The sequence below is a fragment of the Fragaria vesca genome, linkage group LG2 (assembly GCF_000184155.1).
Source record: "Fragaria vesca subsp. vesca linkage group LG2, FraVesHawaii_1.0, whole genome shotgun sequence".
In the NCBI taxonomy this organism is placed as follows: domain Eukaryota; kingdom Viridiplantae; phylum Streptophyta; class Magnoliopsida; order Rosales; family Rosaceae; genus Fragaria; species Fragaria vesca.
In genome coordinates this window covers 4,359,843-4,368,414 of record NC_020492.1, presented here as the reverse complement: position 1 = coordinate 4,368,414, position 8,572 = coordinate 4,359,843, and the positions used below count along the sequence as shown (strand labels likewise).

The window sequence follows — 8,572 nt, the reverse complement described above, 5'->3', positions numbered from 1 at the left end:
CTGTGGTGGGTGGTGGTGGAGCTTGAGTGTGAGATTGAGGTGGAGATGTATGGGATTAGGAGGCATCTTGTTTGATCGGAGATCTGCTTCCTCCGTTTCCTTTTTTTTTTCTTTTTGTCTTTGCAACAATGTTCATGTCAGCAAAATTATAACATGTGTCCGTCTCTGGTTGGATGGTCGCATGGGACACGTCGTGTGGTTACCGCACGCAAGAATTTATCGACAAATAGAGCCTCGCGTGTCAGTGAATGCAACATAAGACGGAGTTGTTATGTTGCGTTGCTCATTGGCTATGATCTCTACCTGATCATGTTGCCAAACACCTACGCGCCTCCACCCATACGCCCTTTAACCCGCGAACCACGGACGCGGCAAAATTAAATTCGTATCGCTACGTCACCACCTCCAAATCTCTCAGACTCCAACCAATCACGTGTCCCTTGGCATAACTTCCTCTCCTCTCATTTGGTCCCGTTCCTCCACGTCACCACCCCTCTAGATTCTCCACCACTCGTTTCTCGCTTCTCAAACCTTCCACAAGACCGTTAAAACCTTCTAATTCTTCTTCTTCTTCATCATTCCCATTCCCAAATCCTCCTCAAGAAATGGCTCTCCACACCCTCCTTCTGATCCTCTTAGCTCTCAACCACTTTCAATCTTCTACCTCTCTAATTTCCACCCCCGATCTGAATTCTCGCTACCCGAGTCCCAGAGCCATCTCGGTAAGTTTTTCCCTTTTTTCTTTTTCACATTTTACTTTAACCGAGATCGAGATCGATCTTGGTAAAATTACGAAATTTATTAACTTGATTCACATATATTTTCTCGTTTACAACCCCAAATTTGTTTCTTTTTATTAATTTCGATTATGAAAATTTATGGATGACGGGAATGGGATTCTGATTCAAGAAAATTTTGGATTCCAGGATTTGAAGGAGGCGATAGTGAAAGGGATGGGATTCCAAGCCGATGATCTGAAGATATCGGGGTTTGATCTGAGGGAAGCGCAGGTGGGGCATTCGGTGGCGTATGAGTTTGACGTGGAGGTAGATAACAAGGTGCTGCCTTTTAAGCTTTTGGAGGATGTTGACCGCTGGGAGTACGTTGACCTCCCGTTGTTTCGGGTCGAGGATGAGAACGGGTTGGTCCAGAAGGAGAAGCTGGATCAAGGCTTGCCTCCGGTTTTGGCTCCGTTTCAGTTGGCCGGCCCGATGGAGCTGTGGATTCAGGACGGTAAAGACATGAGGCTATCGCTTCCGGTACGTATTGGAATTTAAGTTTGATTAATGTTCATTAAAATGATAAGCATTATGTCATGTTGGAATTAAGGAAATTTGGATTAGGATTGAGGGAATTTGTCCATGATTGTGATTAGGGAAATTTGGATTATGATTAGAATTAGGGAATTTGGACTGAGATTGGAATTAGGGTATCTGATCATGATTGGGATTAGGGAAATTTGGATCGTGACTGGAATTAGGGAATTGGATTCTGATTCAGTTCGTTCAATATCGAAGACACGAGATTGTCGTTGTGTAACTATTGAGCTATTAGCTTCTAATGTCGTGTGAGTTTGGTTCTATGGATACATTCGTTGACTTGATCCAATGTTGGCAGCATGATGTGGATGCTGGTGTGTTGAAGAAGGTGATTTTAGCAGAAGGGGCTGTGGTTACCGTGACGGGTGCTAGGTCAGTGAGCCTAAGGCACCCTCTTCAGCTCCCATTGCCATTGAATCGAACTAGCAGTGGTGTTGCTTCTGGGCTTGTTGCCCTAGCTGAATGGCTACGTCATGCTTCTAGAACCGAATCAGCTCCGTTGCTGTCTCTCCGTATTGTTGGTCCAACTGCTCTTACATCCCCTGCTTCAACCTCATCCTCCATGAACAACAAGCTCAAGCTTAAGCGGCTTGCTCCTGGCCTTGTGGAGTTGTCATCACCAGCTAACACAAGACCCATGTCTGTTGAGCTACAAAACCAAGAGACCACCATTTTAACTCCAAAATATTTCACAACTGTTTGGCCCCTTACTTCTGTTAATGGGTCGAATGGCAACTTGCTGGCTTTTGAGACACTGCTTTCGACTGTTCTTGGTCCCAAGGCAAACCAAAAAGGCTCCTTTAAATTGTTGAAGGCAGATGTGTCGGCGCAGACGTTTTTGAAGATTGGGTTTGGGGTGGAGAAGAAGGTGAAAGAAGGAAATGGGATAGACTGGACAGGTTTTCCAGCATGGAGGACAAAGCCTGAGACTGTAAGGATGCATTTTGAGGTGCTCGCCAAGGTTGATGGTGATAAAATTGTGCCAGAGAGAGTGGTTCCAGTTAACCCTGTCATCTTGGAGGATACTATCACACCTAATGTCCTGTCCGGGAATGTCTCCATGTCCAGGACCCCGTAGCTCAACCTCCCCCTATTCCCTTCACCTTGTAAATCGTCTTTTTTATGGGATTCTGGATAGAGTCTGATAGAGTAAAAATGAAACAGTTTTTGTTTTGAAAGATTATGGGGTTAGATGAGGTCTGATACTGTAAATATACCATACGTTACTAAAGGCTGCAATTGTTTTTTCTCTCTTTGATTGTCCAATAAGGTTTGAGGAGTGAGAATGTGAGGGCTGCTTTGTTAGTGTTATGTAGCATGTACACCATGAAAGTGAAATGAAGACATGTTTTCTTATATATACTTTACATTAAGCTTCGTATGTTTGAACTTGCAAGGTTAAATATGTGACGGTATAATACTACCTGGTTTATTCATGTCCTCCAAGTACATTCAGAGAAACAACAGCAACTATCAGATCCCTTGTAAGTGACTAAAATTTACTTCCTGATGAATGAAACACCCTTTTCGATGCTTCCTGCCAACTCTCTTTTTGCCTTCTCTAAACCGATCCTGCTGACGGCCAAGACAATAGAGTTTGTAAGAGGAAATGAAGAAGTTGTTTTGCTGTTTTATACTATTGTACAGAAAACAAAATGAGGACTATTTACCTCTCATACTCGTTCAGGGGCCCAAGTTGGTAGACTTCCTCTGCACCATTGCGGCCAAGCCGTACCTTGGTTGCAAAGAAAGGAAGTTCTGTAACCTGTCACAGACGCCAAACATTACGATTAGATGTTAAAAGTTCCAAACTCAACAAAAGAGAAGGGAAGAACACAGTACCTGAGATGCAACAAAAGAGCATTCCACAACACCAGCATCTCCTCTCAGGCCGCGAAGGCATGCATCCGCAAACTTGACAGCTGCATAAGCCTGTAAGTATGTTGTAGGTAGAATTATTGTATGGTCCCAAAAGATTGACTTCTGTACTTATGTTCTTCCATGTTGCTGCCAAATATGTTCAATCAAAACATCTCGAAGTTCATAATGAGCTTTCTTATCTTTAATTTTTCTATGACGATCAAGAAATTGGTTAAATCTTGTTGTTTCATCAACCACCATCTCAACAGTAGGGGCAGGTGCTTCATTAAATTCTTTAATCGGAGCCGATAAATCTCGCTCATCCTTAATAATTATGTTGTGCATTATGATGCATGTAGTCATTATATCATGTAAGACACGTTTATCCCAAAATCGTGCTGGTCCTTTAATAATTGCCTAACGTGATCGAAGAACTCCAAATGCACGCTCCGCGTCCTTCCTATATGATTCTTGCTTTGTGGCGAACAAAGTTTTCTTCTGACCTTGTGGATCATGTATAGTTTGGACAAGTGTGGACCATTTAGGATATATACCGTCGGCTAGATAATAACCAACATTATAATCCTTTCCCATAATTGTATAATTAACCGGAGGAGATTTACCTTCAACAAGATCTGCAAATAAGTGAGATGCTTCTAGCACATTGATGTCGTTGTTCGATCCCGGTAACCCAAAATATGCATGCCATATCCAAAGATCATAATCAGCTACAGCCTCAAGAATAATGGTTGGTGATCCCTTCCGCCCGAGTACATTCCTGCCCAAGCTTTTGGGCAATTTTTCCAACACCAATGCATGCAATCTAAACTCCCCAACATTCCTGGAAAACCACGTTCTTCGCCTATATAAAGAAGCCTTGCTATATCATCAGAGTTAGGTCTCCTTAGATATTATGGTCCAAATACCTCTATAATTGCTCGGCAAAATTTTTTCATACATCTAATAGCAATAGACTCACCAATTTTCAAATAGTCGTCAAGAGCGTCAGCAGGTACACCATACGCAAGCATTTGAAAAACGGCCGTGATCTTTTGTAAGGATGACAAACCGAGCTTTCCGACCCCATCGCATTGTTGTACAAAGAACGTGTCATGATCTTTGATAGCATCCGCAATTCGATGAAATAAAGTTTTACTCATTCGGAAGCGTCTTCGAAATATTTCATCATCATGAACTGGGCGCTCAGCAAAATAATCCCTCCATAAATTGTATGCAGCTTCTTCTCGGGGTCGATTGACCATTACATGGCCTGGAATTGCACCACGATATTTTGATTGAGCATCATCATCTTCATCATCAAGAATCTCCGCCACGAGAAGGTTATTATTCGTGTACATGCGAAGTAGTAAATCTTGCTCTTCATCATATGCTGCCATGACTTGATGAAAGTAACCATCAGTATCGTTTGATGAAATAGAAGATGATGAGAACTGAGAAGGGTTCATTGTTGAGGAATAGAAACGGGAGCAGTGTTTATTTTTTCCTTCTAAGGTTATGAAACTACCTTGAATTACTACATATGTACTTATATAGTAGTAATGTGATAACTATATAGAAATCAATAGAATTTCATATTTGTCGACGTGGGAAATTTGTGTCAAATTGGTCAAGATTGTGGTTTCAATTATCAACTTTCCTATTTCCCAAACCTTACAAAAAAAAAGGTACGTAGTCTTCCTTTTTTTCAACAAAGTTTGAATCCTCATTTTCAACCAAAAGTTTGACAAGTTACAGTGATTTCCCGAACAGAATTTCGTATTTTCAACATCTAGTCAAAATTCAGCATTGGTCCTATTGATCAAGGAGACAAGAATTTCAAACATTTACATTCCAAGAAAAAAAAAAGGGAAAGTTACGAAGGATTTCAAACCCAATTTGACTCAAAATAAGAAAGTTTGCACTAATTTCATCAGAATTGATCAATGCTAACTTCCTTATTTTGACCAAAATTTATGCTACAAAATTCATGATTTTGGTTTTACCATTTCAAAATTAAATCGCATATTTTATAACTATATATATCAGTAGTGTCACTAGGAATCTCATATTCTTCTTCAATGAATACTTCTAAGGGAAAAAATTTTACTATTGAAGAGGATCAACTCTTGTGCCACATATATCTTGATGTTAGTCAAGATCCGATACATGGTGTTAATCAAAAAAAGGATAAGATATGGGAAAGGATAACTACTCTGTGGAATCAGCAAAAGCCGCATCAATATGAAGTACGAAGCTCATATTCTCTCCAAAGTCGATTTTCTAATCTCTCATATGTTATAAGCAAATTTCGCGGTGCTGTTCGACAAGTAGAATATACCAACCCGAGTAGTGGTGCTTCTGAAATTGATATAGTAAGAATTCGTTCAATTTTAATAACATTATATATTATATTTAAATTATTGTTTATTATAACTTTGTCTTATCTTTATATTGACAGATGACAAAGGCAAAGAAATTAATGTGGGATGATACGAGCTATAAAAAATCAAAGAAGTTTCAATTTGAGCATGTGTGGAGCATTCTCAAGGATGCTGAAAAATGGATGGACACTACTGGTATGGTATCGGCTCAGCCCCAAAGAAGAAAAAATTCATTGGAAGGAGGTCAATCGAGTTCTCACACATCTAAGTCATCAAGTACACCATCATTTAAGGTCGATTTGAATGTCGATGTTGATGCAGATGAACAAGAATTTATCAATGAAGAGTTATCATCATCCTATAGACCAATTGGAACAAAGAAAGCAAAACATAAAAGAAAAGAGGAGAATGAAAAGAAAAAACTTGCTGAGCAAATTCTCGAAGAAAACCGGCGACTAAAGGAGTTGGTAGAAAAAAACATGTCTGATAGATGTGCATTTTCTGCTAAACATGAGCAATATGCGGCTACGAAATTAGAGATCCAACGTCAGCGTGAGGATAACAAAATTATGCTCATGAGTTTGGATTCCATTTCGGATCCGAAAGATCGTGAGTATTTTGAGATGAGAAAAAATGAAATTAGGCAAAAAGAGCTCGTGAATCCCAACAACAACAATCGCCCATGATGTTTGCCTATGACAATTTTGCTAACATGAATCCGTTCCAAGGTGACACATAAGCTACATTCAACTCTGGAAGCTTTAGTAACGCACTTCAAGTTTCAAGTCAATATGGATCAAGCGGTGAATACGGAGCAACGCCAAATTATAGAGGAATTGGTGACTATGGAGGAATGAGTCTTTATGAAGGACCTTTTGGATATGGAAAAGGTAAAGACTATAGAGGAAGCGGAGGTACCGGAACAAGCGATGGACATGGAGGAGCCTCGTAACGAAAGCGGTGGAGTACCGAATTACTGTTAATGGTTATTATAATATGGGTTTTTTTATTGAAAAATAATATGTGTTTTTAATAAGTTTAGCATTTTATGTTAGTTATTTCATTATGTTGTAATTTTGTTAAGTTTAGCATTTTATGTTGTTTACGTTTTAATAAGTAATGTAACCCTTTTCATGAATAAGCTATGTACTTTTTTTAATTTAATAATTAATTAAGTATATGATTTTATCTAAATATATTAGATATGGGGCTTACATGAAAGGTCTCGTTGAGATCTTCGCAATGGTAAAAAAATTAAATAGAAACGAGTTTTTAATTATGTAGTTGTGAGGGATTAAAAATTTTTTAGTTCAAATTTAAAAAGGATATAAAATGAAATAAGATGGTAGGTAGATGGGCAAATCTGGAAAAAAATAAAACTGAATAAAATATTATTTGGTCTTTAGCCTACAAGGCCAAAATTTGGCTTACAAAATTGCTTAGGCTAAATTTTTTGCTTTGGAAATTGAAATTTGGCTTATGGCGGGAGTAATCATAGGCTAAATTTGGTTTTTTAGCCTACCATGGGAGATGGTCTAAAGAGACACAATCTGTACTTAATTATTTAACCCGCCTAACCAAATTCATTCTCAGTTAGGACTTTTTGCTCGTATTAAGGCCATCGAGCACACCCCGTAAAGTGAAATCCCGATTGAGTTTTGGGTCTTTCACTCTATAGAGGCACAATCCCTACCTAATTATTTCTCAGGCTTAACCAGAATCCTTTCACTTTTATTTTCTTAAGTCGCATTCTATTATACCTTTTCAATAAAATCACAACATAAAATTCCAATCTCAACACTAGGTTTAAAATCATGTTAACAGTTTGGATTCATGCCAAGTCATATATGTATAACTAATCGAATCCCTACAAAGTAACTATGCAAGCAAATCCAACTTTACTAATAGATAGTTGCAACAGAGGTATATCTTTCCTCGCTTCACTGACGAGATATATATATAGGGTCTTTCCATTGAGGGATCCTTATTTTTAACTATTTCTAAGGATCGGCCCACACCGTTGGATTAATTATTTATTGAGATTGGATGACTGAGATTAAAATAAAAAGTTGCCACTTTATATCAAACATGGACCGTTCAAAATCATTAAAAATAAATCGAAGTTTTGAATGACTTAACGATCACCAAATTATTTGAAAATTTGTAAAAGTGATTTGCTCATATAGGATTGTGAAATCCACACACCCCAAATTGAAATCTACACACTTTTTTAATTAGGGAAAAAGACCATTTGCACAAAATAGAAAAAGCCAAACCCCATTTCAATGATAATATTTTTTTAGTAGCCCATTTGAATACAAGGTACTTATTTTAAGCCCAAATCACAAATCTTTATTAAAATATAATAAAATTATATTTTTAAAGACTTTTTTTGTCACGCCCCAAATTTTTGAAAAATTTTTGAAAGGAAATTTTCAAAAATTTTCAAAAATTTTGGCATAATATCCCTTAAAATAATATAATCCCAAAAACCTGTTTCAACAAATTTCCAATGAAACTAAACTCAATGCGGAAAGTAAAATTTACACACAACTCCATATTGAGTTAAATATTACATTTCCTTGTTTACATAAACTCGAGAGTCAAGAAAATGAGACGCTCACATGAGTTTATTATTGTCTATCCCAATGTATATATAAAAATAAATATATACAATGAACAACCAAAACCCAACAAAAAAAACCTGCCACTAAGCCTCCACCTCAACCCTGCTGATCCTCACCTGCAGGTCTAACCCCTACACCAAGAATGGTGCACCGGGTTGTAAATAACAAACCCGGTAAGCTAAAAAGCTCGTATGAGTAAACTAAAAACAACACAACATTTAATTACATCCAATATTCACAAGAGAGATTGGATCAATAATTAAAAACCACGCATCTAACACATTACCCAAGAAATGTACTCATGAGTCCCAGATATTTAAATAAATACCCTCATGACCTACAACAACACTATGTGTATCCATGGGTCCCAGATACCATACAGTAT

General features: G+C 38.0%; 2 pseudogenes across 2 annotated transcripts; one reads left to right on the top strand and one right to left on the bottom strand.

Moving 5' to 3' along the window:
- Positions 1-580: 580 nt before the first annotated feature.
- LOC101299141 lies at positions 581-2,937 on the top strand (annotated as a pseudogene). The gene is made up of 3 exons (XR_183903.1): positions 581-722; positions 927-1,259; positions 1,618-2,937. The product of XR_183903.1 is annotated as an uncharacterized LOC101299141 (transcript).
- Positions 2,654-4,645, bottom strand: LOC101294629 (annotated as a pseudogene). The gene is made up of 5 exons (XR_184120.1): positions 4,009-4,645; positions 3,351-3,814; positions 3,162-3,251; positions 2,990-3,084; positions 2,654-2,891 (listed from the first exon to the last, which is right to left on the bottom strand). The product of XR_184120.1 is annotated as an uncharacterized LOC101294629 (transcript).
- Positions 4,646-8,572: the final 3,927 nt, after the last annotated feature.